General features: G+C 44.6%; 1 long non-coding RNA gene across 5 annotated transcripts in view; it reads left to right on the top strand.

Annotated features, from left to right (window-relative positions):
* The window catches only part of LOC132656909 (uncharacterized), a 63,675-nt gene that overhangs the window by 28,644 nt on the left and 21,287 nt on the right, over positions 1 to 13,744 (top strand). For 4 of the 5 annotated variants that reach the window (XR_009594711.1, XR_009594709.1, XR_009594707.1 and 1 more), the window contains exons 1-2: positions 2,194 to 2,328; positions 3,948 to 4,024. The exons of the other annotated variant lie outside the window; for it this stretch is intronic. This is a non-coding gene — a long non-coding RNA (uncharacterized LOC132656909). Of the gene's footprint in view, positions 1 to 2,193; positions 2,329 to 3,947; positions 4,025 to 13,744 lie in introns of those variants that run through there. 5 annotated transcript variants of the gene reach the window in all.

Raw genomic sequence — 13,744 nt, 5'->3', positions numbered from 1 at the left:
CATTGATAGAGAAGGTCCTCCTCCCCTTCCATCTGACCCTAGCTTATCAGGTATCTTCAGGACTGGCTGCAATGTCCTCCTCTGTGACCTAGCAAGGCTACTTCTCGCTTAGGGAGTGGGGGGAGGTCAAAGAGCCAGCCATTGAGTTCATGTCATAAATAGTCCCTGTTCCCCTTACTAGGGTACCCACTTGGATACTGAGCTACCACGGGCTACATCCGAGCAGGGGTTCTAGGTTACATCCGTACATAGTCCTTGGTTGGAGAAACAGTCTCATAAAAGACCCCTGTGCCCTGATATATTTGGTCCCTTTGGAGCTCCTGTCCTCTCCAGGTCATACTAACTCCTCCTTCTTTCATATGATTCCCTGCACTCTGCCAAAGGTTTGGTTATGGGTCTCAGCATCTGCTTTGATATACTGCTAGGTAGAGTCTTTCAGAGGCCCTCTGCAGTAGGCTCCTGTCCTGTTACTTGTTTTCTCCTACTTCCGATGTCCATCTCCTTTGTCTTTCTAAGTGAGGATTGGTCATCTTACCCTGGGTCCTCTTTCTTGTTTATCTTCTTTACGTGCACAGATTTTAGTATGTTTATCCTATCTTATAGGTCTAGTACCCACTTATAAGTGAGTATATACCGTATGTGTCTTTCTGCTCCTGGGATACCTCACTCAGGATGATCTTTTCTAGATGAAATTTCATGAATGACCCTGAGATTTCACCTTACACCCATCAGAATGGCTAAGATAAAAAATTCAAGTGACAACACATGCTAGAGAGGATGTAAAGAAAGGAGAACCCTCCTCCATTGCTGTTGGGAATGTAAACTTGTACAACCACTATGGAAATCAATCTGGCGCTTTCTCAGACAATTAGCAATAGCGCTTCCTCAAGATCCAGCTATACCACTCCTAGGCATATATCCAAAAGATGCTCGACTACACAACATGGACATTTGCTCAACCATGTTTGTAGCAGCTTTATTTATAACCAGAACCTGGAAACAACCCAGATGTCCATCAACAGAGGAATGGATACAGAAACTGTGGTACTTTTATACAATAGAATACTACTCAGGGACACTTTTTAAGTAATAGATTGGCACCTTTTACCCTGGATGCCCATCTTCCTACACAGAAGGAGCTCCTGAAGCTCTGCAACTTGTGCCCTTTAAAAGTGTGTGAAAGCCAGGCACGATGGGGCACGCGTTTAATCTCAGCACTCAGAGGCAGAGGCAGGCAGATCTCTGTGAGTTCAAGACCAGCCTGGTTTACTTAGTGAGTTCCTGACCATCCGAGGCTATGTATTGAGACCTTGTCTCAAAACAAAACAAACAAAACCTATATAAGTGGGGCACACAAACAATCCCAGCACTAGCGTGGTGAATGCAGCAGGATCAGGAGTTCAAGACCAGTCTAGGCCGACACAAGCTCAAGACAAGCCTAGACCACATAAGACCCTATTTTAGAAATTTACATCAATTTTAGATCAATTTTATAAAAGCAGTCCATTAAAATTTTATAAACCAGAGGAAGGGATATTTAAATATAAAGAGATAATAAAACATAACCCCTGGAAGAAGATGGTGAATATCCTTCCGCCCTATTTCCCCTCAACCCAAGCACATTTTTCAAAATTAAGGTCACGAATTGATGTTCTACTTGATGTCCAATTATATAAACACAAGCATAGTCATTTTCTCTATCATACTTGCAAACCCCAGGCAAGTCCTCACAGTGACAGATAAGCATTCCCTGAAGTCCCAGTTGGGTGACATTTCCAAGTTCTGGGTGATGATTGGTAGAGTTGTCATGTTAGCCACAAGGACTTTGAAGTATCAAGCTCCTTAGAGGTTAGTTACATATGTTGCACCGGTGGGAAAACAGAATCCATCTACGTTTGAAACGCTAGCCAGAACGATACTTATGTGCCACCAGGAGCAAAGCACACAAAGAAACGACAATGAGTGGCAGATGAGTGGCAGTGGCCACCCACCAGGTCAGGAGTGCTGCATGCAGCAGCCTGTGGATGGTTCGTGGTCCTCTATTTTTCCTCAAACATTTTTACTACTTTATCTATTTGTGTGTGTGTGTGTGTTCGCCTGCCAATGCATGCACGCACGTGTGTGTGCCATGCTGCCCATGCGGAGGTCAGAGGACAACCTGGGGAGCTGGTTTTCTCCTCCCACCACGTGAGTCCCAGGCTTGGCTGTGAGCGCCCTTACGCGCTGAGCCGTCTCACCGCTAGCCTGTCAAGGACTGCTGCAGGCCAAGTGCTTCCTCTTCAGTTTGCTCACCCCACCAGGCGCCGGGACATCAAAGGTCTTATCCTGGTAACGTGACTGCATTTCATTTCCTCAAGTTCATTTCTAAGCTTCTGGGCTGTCAGTTCCGAGAAAGTCACATTCTCTCAGAAATATGGCCACGTGCCCTTTCCCTAGGCTAAGAGGAGGCCCAGCGCCCCATTCTGGAACAAGCCTCCCAGGGAGTTAGAAGATGGGAAGATTTAATGTCTGGTCCCTGCTACAGGAAAAACTGGTCCCCGTTACTTCATCTCTGTGGCCTGTTCCCCTGCTCTCTGCTCTGACCAGCAGCAACGCCACCTACAGCTGCCATTTTTACTTTTACTTTTGAGACGGGCTCTTCTGTGTCTCAGGCTGGCCGGAGCTCACTTTGTCCCTGAGGAAGACCTTGAGTTTCTGATCCTCCTGCCTCTGCCCCCTAAGTGTTGGGTGTGTGCCTGCGGCCTTGGGAGCATGGGGTTGCGAACATGCTGGGCAAACACAACCACGTCACACCCGCAGCCCACCACAAGTTTTTAACACCAGTCCATCCTCTAAGAAACCCGCCTGGTGGTCTTTATAGCAATCCACTGTCTCTCCAGGTGAGGCCAGTAGCCCCCAACTCTTCTCCGAACAGATTGGCCTCTCAGTCTGATGTGACTGAGCCCAGCTGCCTCTGAAGGCTCAGAGCGGCCGTTTGCACCTAAGAGTGGCTGAGTGAGAACTCCCCTGACCTGAGAAAGCCTCTTCTCGCTCTGCCAGAGAACAGAGCATCTTACTGGTGCCTCCGAGTGTGTGAGACCCTAGGAAGCAGATATAGGCCCTCCAACATTCCCTTATGGTTCTCAAGACATTTGTGTGTGCATCTGTGTATACGTGTGTGTATGGGTATGTGTATCTGTATGACTATGTGTGTGTGTCTGTATGTATGTCTGTGTGTGTGTATGTGTATTAATGGGGGGTGTCTGTGTGTGTGTCTACATGTGTTTCTGTGTCGGTGTGTGTTGATATGTGTGCATGTGTGCGTGTGTGTGTGTGTGTGTGTGTGTGTATTAATGGGGGATGTCTGTGTGTGTGTCTACATGTGTGTCTGTATCGGTGTGTGTTGATATGTATGTGTGTGTGTGTGTGTGTGTATTTATGTGTGTGGTGTGCATGGGTGTTTGTGTGTGTGTTTGTATGTGAGGGGTTGTGTGTGCACCTGCATGAAGAGGTCAGCATCAAGTGTTTTCCCCAGTCATCCTCCACTTTGTTTTGGAACAAGGTCCCTCGCTGAACCCAAAGCTTGCTGATTCAGCGACACTGGCTATCCCGCAAGCCCTAGGGACCCTTGCACATCTACCTCCTCAGCTCCAAGATTGCATGTGTGGGCCGCAATACCCAGCTTTCTTTATGTGGGTGGGTTGTGGGAGCTCTAAACTCTGGCCCTTCAGTTTGCCAACAAGCACTTCAGCAGACAGCTCAGCCCAAGACTGGTCCTTTGCTGCAGAAATAGCCATTGGAATGTGGGGGTTGGCATCAGCTTTAAGCATTTGCCAGACTTTCAGAGCAAAGAATTTAAGCTGGCAATGCTGCTTAGTTTATATGACCGATGTTGGTTTTGACTGCCGTTTCCTGAGCCCTGCAGGCCCTGTTCTCAAGCATACATTGTTTCGATTTATTCCTGGTAGAATCCAGAGTGAACAGAAGGACTAACAGAGTGACTCCCCGGAAGACACATGCTTAGGAACCGACAGTTCAAGCTCAGGTCTGTTGGATTCTAAAGTCTTGCTCTCCAACCACCACAATAGAAAGCTCCCACAGAGAAAACGCTGAGACCGGCTCCACTGCTTCGCAAGCACAGGGCCACATGATTATAAAACAGGTTATTCGGAATCTGCACTTACCAGTCAATGATTTACAGAGTCCAGCTAACTGCCAGGTGTACTGGCAGGTCAGTGAAGGACAAGCCAAGTTATGACATGGCCCTTGCCTGGAAGCTGGAGAGATGACATCAAACTGAATGCTGAGCAAAAATGCAGTTGTGAAAGGACAGAATTGGGCAACAGCACAAGAGATGGGGCAAGTAGCGCAGACTTGGTTCCAAGCACTAAAAAAATACATCACGCGAAACTTGCCAATGTTTAAATGTACAGTTCAGTGACTTAAATTACAGTCACACTGCGCAACCCTGAGCATTGTTCTTTCATAAAAGTAACTTGATTTGGTTGGGTTTAGGCTGAGATAAGTTCTCGCAGTGACCTGGAAGCCACTCCGTACGTAGCCTCAGGTGGCCTTGCGTTACAGAGGCGCTGCCTCGGCACTTCTGAGTGGCTGGAATTACAGGCCTGTTTTGCGACCACTCCTGATTTAGATTTTTTTTTATTCTGTATTCATTCAACAGTGATGCCCAGTGTCCCCCTTTTAAAATTCTGCTGTGACTGCACTGTTAGCTTTCTGTCTCTGTGCATTTGGCTGTTCTAGACATGTAAGAGGTCATAGAATATGACCCTTTTTGTGTCTGGCTTATTTAATTTATCATGTTTTTAACATTCCCCCGTACGGTAGCATGTGTCAGCCTTTAATTCCTTTTTACGAGGGAATCCCTCATCTTTCAAGAAGGTGGGGCTGAGTGTGAGTCAGTTGTAGAGTGCCTGCCTTGCAAGCATTAGCATTTCAAAAATGTCCATTCATCGATGGATGAGAGATCTGAATCCCTCTTCCAGCCTCCACAGGCACAAGGCACACAACTGACTTATATGCATGCAAAACACCCATATACATTAAAAACAAAACAAAAAAACATTAAAAAAAAAAGAACCTGTGAACTTGCTATGGTTCCCATAGTCACATGAAAAACTTAATGCTAAGATAGATGAAAGGTCTTGTACTGGTAAAGACTTCATAATTCTGCTATCCCTGTATTAATTTTTTTCAAGGCACAGTTTCTCTGTGTAGCCCTGGCATCCTGGAACTCACTTTGCAGAGTAGGCTGGCCTCGAACTCTGAGATCTGCCTTCCTCTGCCTTCCAAGTACTGGCACTAAAGTCATGTGCTACCATTGTCCTGTTATTCCTCTTCTTTTTTTTGGGGGGGGATTGGTTTTTTGAGACTGGGTTTCTCTGTGTAGACTTGGCTATCCTGAACTCGCTTTGTAGACCAAGCTGGGCTAGAACTCACAGCAATTCACCCGCCTCTGCCTCTCTGAGTGCACCACCACACCTGGCCTGGCTCTATCCCTATATTTTTAAGTGAAAGCTTTGAAAAGCTAAATTCACTATGCTGTAAGAACGTGAAAATCTCTACAGGTTAGACTCGGGTCAGGAACTCTTTGTAGAGGCTGTGACTCTTTCGCTCTGTATCTGGGGTGCATAGGAGATTTAAGTAGATGATGAGCTTAAAGAGCTCTTAAAGAGCTCTTAAAGAGCCTTGATGTGAGAGGGTAGGCATGAGACTTGTTGAGGCAGAATGATTATGTAAGAGCCAGTAGGACCAGTCTTTCCCACGAGAGGTCATGTGCCAAGCAAAACACCTACTTCAAAACAACTATCCAAGTTGTTTTGAAAACAGGCAAACAGCTACCCAAGTGTTTCCTACAGTCTGCTCAGCAGGAAACAGCCCCAGACACGAGATGGATATTTTCTCTGCCTGAAATCTATCTGTGCACTTTACTTTTAAATCAAATGGAATGTCCAGTGCTCGAAAGAACCGGCTATCTAAAGAAACATATCATTTCTTTTTAGCTGATACAAGTTAGGCATGGTCCTTGTTTGCGCACTTCATATGTCTCTGAATCATTGATCAGTACCAGCTGACCACAGCCCAAGTTTTTATCATTCCACCAGTAGGGAAGGACAAGAACAGCTGTGAATTTGCCTATGCAAATCGAATGCAAATGACAATTGGTTGCTTCCAGGGCTGGGAGCCCACAAGATCATTCTCTGTTTTTAAATCTCAAACCCTGGAAGTCTGTCACAAAGTAATCACCCAGGATGCAAAAGTATGATCTCCAGAGTGGCATGAACTAAAAGGCAAGAGCTGAATTTAAAACACAACCTTTTTGTTTGGCTTCTATGTATATAGATGTCTAACAAGCAGCATTTTGGGTTTTTTTTTAATTTGTTTGTTTTGTTTTTCCAAAAAGGGTTTCTCTATGTAGCCTTGGCTGTCCTGGAACTCACTCTGTAGATAAGGCTGGCCTCAAACTCACAGAGATCCACCGACTAGCAGCAAATTTTTAAAATAAAGATCATAATGCCTGTTCATTTTTCTTTTCTTTTTTTTTCAAAATATTTTTGCATTTTATTATTATTATTATTATTTCTTTATTAATTACACTTTATTCACTTTGTATCCCCCCCCCGTGATTCCCCCTCCTTCCATCCCAATCCCTCCCTTCCTCCACCCTCTGCATGCATGCCCCTCCCTATGTCCACTGATAGGGGAGGACTTCTTTTCCTTCCTTCTGATCCTAGTCAATTAGGTCTCATCAGGAGTGGCTGTGTTGTCTTCTTCTGTGGCCTGGTAATGCTGCTTCCCCCTCAGGGGGAGGTAATTAAAGAGCAGGCCAATCAGTTCATGTCAGAGACAGTCCCTGTTCCTATCACAATGGAACCCACTTGGATACTGAACTGCCATGGGCTACATCTGTGCAGGGGTCTTAGGTTATCTCCATGCATAGTCCTTGGTTGGAATAGCAGTCTCAGGAAAGACCCCTGTGCTCAGATTTTTTGGTTCTGTTGCTCTCCTTGTGGAGTTTCTGTCCTCTCCAGATCTTACTGTTTCCCATTTCTTTCCTAAGATTCCCTGCACTCTGCCCAAAGGTTGCTCATAAGTCTCTGCATCTGCATTGATAGTCTGCAGGGCAGAGCTTTTCAGAGGTCCTCTGTGACTCTTCAGTTTAGATGGGCTACCTATCCATCCAGTGAGAAACCCAGTTCAGCAGAGCTAGTGATACTCACTACGTTTCTAGTTTTAAGTTCCTACAGGTACAACGCTGAGGTACCTACACCCAGAAGGCTAATGACTTATCGTTTTATGAATTCAGCAAAGCTGGGTTTACACTATGGAAGTTGTTATTGACCAAGTACAGCATTTCAGTTTAGGATCCTGAAACGATCTGAAGGTGGATAGTGGCCATGACTGCAGAAGAATATAAATGAACTTGCCATCACTGCACTGTACATTTAAAAATTGTTAAAAGGGTAACTTTTATGTGTTACCATGACAACAAAAGATGCTATGGGAGACTCATAGTAGCTTTACGTATTGCCTGAATCATTTAGGTTCAAAATAAGGATTCTTACCCTGGTCTACACAGTGAGTTCCAGGCTAGCCAAGGCTAGATAGTGAGATCCTGTCTAAAATATTTTAAAAAATAAAAGGAAAGAGATGCTAATAATCCTGTTTTGAATATTACATATTGTATATATGTATAAAATTATTGCCATAAACTGATACAATTTTTTTTATCAATTAAATATTATCTATGCTGAGAACGGCTTTATGACAGTGCCATTGTTTACCAAACTGTGAACTCTTTAATGTAGGCTTTTTTTGTGCATTTTTGCAGCCCTTTCTTTCCACTGCACTGTAAGACTTGCTGTAAGACTGTTTGGGAGCATGACTCAAGGAATGTTATTTAAAAGATGGGTTGTGAACTTTCTTACAAAGAATTTACTAGAAGAAAGGAAGAAAAGAGGGTAAGTGGAGGAAGGAAGGAGGAAGGGAGGGAGGAGAAATGAGAGGAAAAGAGGAAAGAGGAGAGAAGAGAAGGAAAAAGAAAAGGGGAGAGGAAATGAAGGCAGAGGAAAGAAGAAAGAAAGGAAGGAAGGGAAGAAAGGAGGTAAGAAGGAAGGAAGGGAGAGAAGGAAGGAGGGAGGAAGGGAGGGAGGGAGGCCAGGCTAGTTGTAAAAATGGCAGTACTCCAAAGAAAGCCATCAAGCAGAGAGTAGCTGAGAAGACCAGAGAAGTGAGCCTCGGGCTTGGAGGCCTCCAGGCTCATCAGCCAGTAGAAACATAAATAACTCCTAGTACAGGGGACAGGGGATAAGCCTCCTCCATGACATCCAGGGCTTAACAGCAAAGATTTCTGAAGACCTGCTGCTCCCTTGTAGTCCCCAAATGTCAACTCTAATGCCATGGTCCTAGTTGGGTCCATGGAATTCCATGCACAATGGAATTCTTCAGCTTTAGCTATATATAAAGCATGATATGGTGGTTTGAATGAAAATGGTCCCCACAGGCTCATAGGGAGTGACAGTATTGGGACCTGTGGCCTTGTTGAAGAAAATATGTCACTGGGAGTGGGCTTTGGGGTTTCAGAAACCCAAGCTAGACCTAGTGTGTTGCTCTCTCTTCCTGATGCCTATGGTTCAGGATTTAGAACTCTCAGCAACCTCTCCAGCACGTCTCCAGTGTGCTGTCACGATTCCCACCATGATAAAAATAGACTAAATCTCTGAAGTATAAGCCAGCTGTCCCCCCCCCCCCCAGCTCCCAGTGAAACATTGTCCTTTATAAGAGCTACCGTGGTCATGGTGTCTCTTCACAGCAACAAAGCCCTGACTAGACATATGACATAGAAAAGCACGTGTGTACACACCCCACATCCCTATTGTTGTCTTAGCCTGCTTCCTATGAGTAGAGTCTGAGCCAGGGTTGTGTGTAGTTATCTGATGTGGAAGTGTAAAGTCTGGAAGAGTAGAATGAGGGAGAGTCAAATGGGAAGGAGAATAAAAGAGTCCTAGAAAGCGTCACTCCTACAGGAGCCAATTCTTTAGAAATAATCTCTTGAGGATCAACATGAGATACGCCTCAAACCACTTAAAGAGAGAAGGAAGCATTTCTCTATAAGATGTGTTCTTTTTTTGGTAAGAGTTGTCACTAGGAGGCTTAACCCTCAGGGGTGTGTGTCCTGGACAGTCTGCTGTGGAGACATCAGAGAAACCCCAACAGAGATGTGTGGATCTCTGTTGAGGCTCTAACTGTCCCAGCAATCAGCTGGGACAACCAGCCAGAAGGACTTGAGTTACTTGCTTGGTTCATAGCACTTGCTCTTCCGACTCCACTGAGGCCCTCACTGACATGACTGGCACTTTTACTGGACCTCACAGCCAACATTAATAATATACCTTGAGGTTACTGAAGACTGCTACCCTACTGTGTACTGTGTGCCTGCTTTTAAGAGACCAATGTAACAATCAACTATACTTGCCTTGGATTCCCCACCTAATCAACTTCTATAACCTAAGCTAATACATAACTACAGTTTGAAATGATATATTCTGGAAGCAGCAACTACAGAGGTTTACAGTAATTTTAAAAACGAATATCTACTCTGATGTTGAACATAAAACTTGGGCATCAGTTGATGAGCAACGATATTGGTAGTATTGTTTTCTGCCTGGGTGAGTTGAAGTTTGCAAGTTTAGCCCTGTCTCTGTAAATATTTCTGTAAAGTATCCCATTTTTCCCACCATGTGATGCTTTCTGTGCTGTTTAGTAAGAGAGGGAGCAGAAGCTCTTTCTTAGTTGGTCAGGATACACGGAGAATGTGAAGCAGAGACTTCAAATCCAGACTCACTCTTGGTCAAGTGACTGCCAAAAAGGAAGTGCTTTCATTTCTTCCCTTAATTCAATACCAATGCATTATTAGTGGCTCGGAATTGATCACTAATGTGTTTATGTACACATTCTTCCATGTTAGGTTAGGGACATCAAAGCCCTCAGATCCTACACCCAGAACTTTCTTCTTCAATATAAGTGATCTGGCTAGCTTAAACTCATTTCCTAAAAAGTACTCTAGTGCCTGAGGGAAGGGCTTTCTAGAACTAGCTAGGTAGGGATTTAATGCCTTTCCCTTGCACGAGGAAGCAGAAAGGTCATGAGGCTAGCACATTGTGTGCAGGGTTGTGATAAAAAAAAAATTTATAATCCTACTATCTTAAGAAGGTTGAAGCCTCTAAGATTAAAACTTTTTCAGTGAGACAGTGTCCTTATGTAGACCTAGGGAAGGTCATATAGAAGTTATATACAACAGAAAGCAATGATAATACATTCTGCGTCTTTGAATTTTTTTTATTATAAATGTTAAGTAAATCACTTCACATTTCAAAGCCTGTTTTCAAAGAGCTGTTGCTGAGAACACTGGGGCCAATTCCATTTTGTGATAGTCACGACCATAACCAATGGAGAAGATGGAGATTTCTGTCAGTCTAGACTTCAGGGTTTCCATCAGAAAACAGCAAGGTTGAAGGGATAGAGTGAGGGGTGATTTTTCCAACGAGGCAAGCTCTGCCTGACCTTCGTACCTGCACCAGCTGGCATAGTTGTTTCTATTCATCACCCCATGGGACAAAGTTCAAGCCTCTTCTTCACCAAAGCCCTCCCTTTACTGTCAATACGTTAAAACAAGCGTGTGCACAAACACAAGCGCTACCAAAAAAAAAAAAAAAAAAAAAAAAAGCAAATACTGACAGCAGTAAAAGGAGAGAAAGATATACCTGCCATTACAATAAAGGCTTCAATATCCTTCTCTTAGAAAATTAATAGAAACAGTGCATGGTGTCCGCATCTTCAACCCCAACACTTAGAAGAGGTAGAGACAGTTGGATCTCTATGAGTTTTAGGCCAACCTGGTCTACATAGAAAGCCTCAGTGTAAACAGGGATGCAGGATGAACAGACAAAACAAAACAAAACAAAAAGCCAACCTACAAGCAACAACAAATTAATAGAGGACTGGCGGTATGGCTCAGCAGGCAAAGCCACTTGTCACCTAGTCTAAAGACCTGAATTCAATTCCCTAGGGCCACACGGTAGAAGTGTCTTTCCCCAAACTGCCCGTTTACCACCACACATGCCCTATGGTGCATACGGTATGCACGCAGACACACTCATATTAGTAAATTTTATATTGTTCACTTTTTGGTTTAATAGAACAATTACGCAGAAAATCACCAAGGATCAGAAGAATTCAGAACTATCAATCAGCAAGATCAAAAAAAAAAAAAAAGGTGAAGAATGCTATATTCAGAAATTGCAGGGCACATTTTAGCCATGAAGCATATACCAAAATATCTGAGGTGATAAGAGAAATCCTGATAAATTTAAAAGACTTGAAATCATATAAGTATGTTCTCCACAACAAAGTAGGAACCAGACATAAGACCTTTCAAATCATGGTGGTTCATGCCTATAACCTCAGCATTTGGAAGGCTGAGACAGAAGAACGGCGCATCTGAGGCCAGGCTGGGAAACAGCTTGAGCTACAAGCCAGACTTAAAGACATAGCGAGATCCTGTCTCACAACAGCCAAGATGTGGCTGCAGACTCTGTAACATTCATATCATAAGACAGTATGAGGACCAGAACCGGTGCCACTGCATTTTGGAATCACTTGACAGAGTATATAAAGATAAAGCTCTATAAATAGATAACTGTTTTTTCAAGGCAGGGTTTTTCTGTGTAACAGCCCTGGCTAGCCAGGAACTCTCTGGGTAGACCAGGCTGCCTTGAACTCACAGAGAGCCACCTCCCTCTGCCTCCTGAGAGCTGGGATTAAAGGTGCATGCCATTATTTGAGAATCTTATACAATGTATTTTGATCATATTCACCCTCATCCCACAACTTCCCCCTATAGCTTCCTTTTCCAACTTTACTTTGTACCCACATAATTTTGAAGCATTCATTTTTCTTTCTTTCTTTTCTTTTCTTCCCCAATTAAGAACAGTTTTCATTACCCAACTACTCTTGGTCAACCTACCAAAAGTCACAATATTAAAAAAAACTGACTCTCCCTCTTGTTGGTGTATTAGTATAGCTACTTATACTAATAAGAATATGGGTTCCTATATCTACCTCCCTTCCAACCACCCAACTGGAGGTAGGAAAGAAAGAACATTAGAGGGGAAAGGGGGCGTAGACCGCTTCAGATGACTTCCAGATTCCCTAGGCTGCTGGGTTCCTTGGGGCAAGTCCAGTTGTGCCCCACAACTTCATGGTCAGGATTTCTCCAACTTCTTGTCAAACCACAACAACAGCAACCAGGTGTGTGTGTGGGCTGGGGGGTGGGGGGTTGGGGGAGAGGGGAAAGCAGTGGGAAGAGCAGCAGCGGAGCAGCAGCGGAGCAGCAGCCTCACAGACCCTCTTGGGACTCTTCCCTTTAATAGCCTTTCCAGAGTCTCCAGAATTAAATTATCTGCAGCCGGCAAAGATCTCGCCCCCTCCCGGCTAGTGCCTGAGGGGAATCAGAGGCACCTGCTGGGAAGCAGCCTCTTAGCCCACACCTGGGGTTAAAACACACGCACACTGCACACTCACATGACATAACTGGGTGGTTAAAGAAACCGAAACTCTTGCTACACCCTCTCTCAGAAGCTGTGCAATGCCAATAGCTCCTCAGCTAGTTGGATTCTGTGTCCCTCCTTCCTCCATGCTGGTATTTTGTCTGGTCTGCGCTTGCCAAAGTCTTATGAGCACTATTACAATCCTTGAGTTTATATGGGCAACTGCCCTGTTTTGTCTAGAAAACACTGTTTCCTCGATGTTATCCACCACATCTGACTCTTAGAATCTTTCTCTTCGGTCTCCGAGAGCACATATAGTTAGAAATGAGCTCAAGCTGAACTACAGAGGGATTTCTGGTGAGGGGACAAAAGCCAGCACTCCTCAGGAACTTGTGAAATTGGTTTCCTGGGCCCTGAAGAAATCCCTCTCTCTAGCTGCTCGCCCCTCTTATAACCTGCATGGTTTGTCCCCCTGCCCCATGTTTTTGTGTTCACTTGCCTCTACTGTAGACAGCCCTGGCCATGTCCAATATGCCTTTCTTCCAGATACCTATGGATATTTTCTCTCTCTTACCAAAACTAAAGACCTTTCCCTAGGGAAGCAGTCATGTTGGCAGTTTCCGCAATGAGCCCCCTTGCGTCTGGTGCTAAAACCCAGGAGAAGCACAGGTGGACCCCTTTTCATGGGCCTAACCAAAACCAAACTACTAATTTGACTCTCCTGAAGTATGGATCATTTATTTATTTCTGCTGCCTTCTGCCACCCATTATATTTGCTACAAATTCTGGAGTTCAATTCCTCATCCACTTCTCCACCTGCTCCAACAACTCATCTTTCCTCATCTACTCTGGTAAATGTCTCTCTCTCTCTCTCTCTCTCTCTCTCTCTCTCTCTCGGCTCCTGAAGCCTACAAAAAAATTATGCCAGTTCATCAGGCAGCTTCTAGAGGCCTTTTGGACACCCTATCATGTGAAGGAGGGATACTCCTCAACTGACCTTAGCCAGATGGCTAAGGTCTGACAAGTCTTTTGGTCCAGTTGGAGTTACCTCAGATTGGAAGTCTCCGCCCCACACCACTTACTCCTCTAAGTCTTTCCCATTCCCTCCTTGCTCTGCTCCTAACTCCCTGCCCCCCTGTACTCCGGAGCTTACTCTGTCTCTAACCATGGCTAACCACTTGTCTCTCCTCACCTCCGCC

The sequence above is a fragment of the Meriones unguiculatus genome, chromosome 10, assembly GCF_030254825.1.
Source record: "Meriones unguiculatus strain TT.TT164.6M chromosome 10, Bangor_MerUng_6.1, whole genome shotgun sequence".
NCBI classification, from domain to species: Eukaryota; Metazoa; Chordata; class Mammalia; order Rodentia; family Muridae; genus Meriones; species Meriones unguiculatus.
Note: the sequence above shows the minus strand (reverse complement) of the source record. Positions and strands in the feature narration are given on the sequence as shown.